The sequence below is a fragment of the Myotis brandtii genome, unplaced genomic scaffold, assembly GCF_000412655.1.
Source record: "Myotis brandtii unplaced genomic scaffold, ASM41265v1 scaffold670, whole genome shotgun sequence".
Lineage (NCBI taxonomy): Eukaryota > Metazoa > Chordata > Mammalia > Chiroptera > Vespertilionidae > Myotis > Myotis brandtii.
Genome location: NW_005370611.1, coordinates 3,493,478 through 3,496,651, shown reverse-complemented (window position 1 = coordinate 3,496,651; position 3,174 = coordinate 3,493,478). Strand labels below are relative to the sequence as shown.

At 41.1% G+C, this 3,174-nt stretch overlaps 1 long non-coding RNA gene across 1 annotated transcript in view; it reads left to right on the top strand.

Moving 5' to 3' along the window:
• The first annotated feature begins 1,365 nt into the window (after positions 1-1,365).
• LOC106723896 overlaps positions 1,366-3,174 on the top strand; it is a 3,009-nt gene continuing 1,200 nt past the window's right edge. Inside the window, exons 1-3 of the long non-coding RNA XR_001359638.1 lie at positions 1,366-1,528; positions 1,651-1,806; positions 2,581-2,725. This is a non-coding gene — a long non-coding RNA (uncharacterized LOC106723896). The remainder of the gene's footprint in view (positions 1,529-1,650; positions 1,807-2,580; positions 2,726-3,174) is intronic.

Below are 3,174 nucleotides of genomic sequence, written 5' to 3'. Positions count from 1 at the left end.
GGCTCTATTTTTTTTTTCATCAGTTTATGTTGTTCATTATATTCCACAAATGAATGAGATCATGTGATATTTATCTTTCTCCAACTGGCTTATTTCACTTAGCATAATGTTCTCCAGGTCCATCCATGCTGTTTCAAATAGTAAGAGTTTCTTCTTTTTTAAGGCAGTGTAGTATTCCATTGTGTAGATGTACCACATTTTTTTGATCCACTCATCTGCTGATGGGCACTTAGGCTGTTTCCAAATCTTAGCTATTGTAAAGTGCATATACCTCATTGTCATTTTGATTTGCATCTCTCGGGTGATTAGTGACTTTGAGCATGTTTTCATAGATGTCTTGGCCTTCTGTATGCCCTCTTTCGAAAAGTGTCTATTTAGGTCCTTTGCCCATGGAGGTTAAACCCTTATCGGATATAACATTGGCAAATATGTTCTCCCATGCGGTGGGCTTTCTTGTTCTTTTGTTGATGGTTCCTTTTGCCGTGCAGAAGCTTTTTATTTTGATGTAGTCCCATTTGTTCACTTTCTCCTTAGTTTCCATTGCCCTAGGAGCTGTATTGGTAAAGATAATGCTATGACATATGTCCGCTATTTTCCTGCCTATGGATTCTTCTAAGATTTGTATGGTTTCCTGTCTTACATTTAAGTCCCTTATTCATTTTGAGATTATTTTTGTGTATGGTGTAAGTTGGTGGTCTAGTTTCATTTTTTTTCATGTATCTGTCCAATTTTTCCAATAGCATTTGTTGAAGAGACTGTCTTGACTCCATTGTATGCTCTTGCCTCCTTTGTCAAATGTTAATTGAGCATAATGGCTTGGGTTGATTTCTGGGTTCTCTGTTCCGTTCCATTGGTCTATATGTTTGTTCTTGTGCCAATACGAGGTAGTTATGAGGACAATGGCTTTGTGATATAGCTTGATATCTGGTATTGTGATCCCACCAGCTTTGTTCTTCTTTCTTAAGATTGCTGCAGTAATTCGGGGTCTTTTTTTTTTATTCCAGATGAATTCCTGGAGAGTTTGTTCTAGGTCTTTGGAATATGCTGTTGGTATTTTAATGGCCCTTTACCTCCTTGGTTAAGTTTATTCCTAGGTATCTTAATATTTTTGTTGCCATGGTAAATGGGATTTTTTAAAAAATTTTTCTTTCTATGAGTTCATTATTGGTGCATAAAAAAGCTATGGATTTCTGGGTGTTAATTTTGTATCCGGCTACATTGCAGAATTCATTTAATAAGTCTAGTAGTTTTTTGATGGGGTCTTTAGGGTGTTCTATGTACAATATCATGTCATCTGCAATTAATTACAAGTTTACTTCTTCTTTTCCAATTTGGATGCCTTTTAATTCCCTCATTATGTTTTTTTTATCTCTTTTCTTTTTAGGACTCTCTGCCTGAAACCCAGACGGCAGTGCCCACATTTCCTGTCTGCCACCGTGGTTTCAAAAGACAGAAAAGAGACTGGGTTATTCCTCCCATCAGCTGCACAGAAAATGACAGAGGGCCATTTCCTAAGAATTTGGTTCAGGTAGAAAAGGATGTTCTCTATTTTCTTGGGAGGAATTTGGCAGAAAAGGAACAAGAAGAGGAAGGAGAAAGACCGAATGTAAGGATCCTCCCTTGCTAATTCTGTGTCTGTTTTGTCTCCAGATCAAGTCTAGTAGAGACAAAGAGACACAGGTTTTCTACAGCATCTCTGGCCAAGGAGCTGACGCACCCCCCATCCATGTGTTTATTATTGAAAGGGAGACAGGATGGCTCAAGGTGACGCAGCCTCTGGATAGAGAAGCAATTGCCAAGTACACAGTGAGTATCTCTTAGAAGCTTATTAATGATGGGGTCCCATCTTTCCCAAATTGTTTGGTTAACCGATTAGGATCCCTAGATTCGAGACTCTGGATGTATGAGGGGCTTAATTTGCCACTTTGCGACCTATTGATAAAGAGAAATGACAGGAGAACCTGGATATGGGGGTTGTTAAATTATTTTTGTTGTTAGGAATAAAGCGGGGAGAGTCCTTATGCATCATGCATAAGTTTAGACCCAAGATATCAACCAATTCTTGGAGCTAAAAGTCCCTCATTCAAAGGAAGAGGCCAGTGATGATGTTGGGGAGCAAAAACCAAGCTCCTCATATGTCCAGAGTTATTTCTGGGCCTGATAGCAGAGTGAGCAGAGTGAATCTGAGAAGTAATACATAGATGCCAAATGCATTGATGCCACTAGACTGGAGTGGCCAGGGCTAATTTTACCCTGCTTGGAAGAAGTCAGAGTGTTAGGCTTCCCCCTTTATCTGCTGGGCCTGACTGCCTAGCCTTCGTGCAGGGAATGGGAGCTCTGACCTGGTGGGTGTGCTCTCCAGCCCTCAGGTCTTCACATGTCATGCTCTCAGCCAGTGTGCTGACCTCATTGGAGCAGCGGCATGTGTGTGAGAAAAGGGCTCTGCTGCAGGTGTCCATGCACTCGGGTCTCAGAGAGTGGGAAGGAGGGGACACCATGTGGAGCCCGCTCTCTGGTCGGGCCACTTCTCTCACTTCTTTTCTCCTTGGGGCTGAAGTAACCCTCCCTTGGCTCTTGCAGCTCCTCTCTCACGCTGTGTCTTCCAACGGGAATGCAATTGAGGATCCGATGGAGATTGTGATCACAGTGAAAGATCAGAATGACAACAGGCCTGAGTTCACCCAGGCGGTCTTTGAGGGGTCTGTCCTGGAAGGTGCTCTCCCAGGTAAGGAGCCAAATATCCAGGAAGATGCTTAGGTTTTCTGGACCCCAGTGTGTTGGGGCTGGGGTTTGGGGTCAGGCTCTTTTTGTAGACAGAACCTTTTGAAAGCCACTATGTGTGTGTGTGTGTGTGTGTGTGTGCGCGCACTGTGCTTGAACATGTATGCAACACACTATTTGTAAAACTGTATAAAATCAGAGTGGTTTAAAAACAAACTTTCCAAGCTTTACCAATAACAAACAGTTGATTAACACATATTTGTTTGTTGTATGTATTATATACTGTGCTCTTACAATAAAAAAACCTAAAGAAAGAAAATTTAAAAAAAAAACAAAATAAAAAGAGAAACAGCCTTCCTTCACTATATAGATCCTTGCCAGAGTTTAAGTCCTTCACACAATTTTCTTGATCACATTTTTTCTACTTTCCATAAAGGTAGATATGCCTTGACA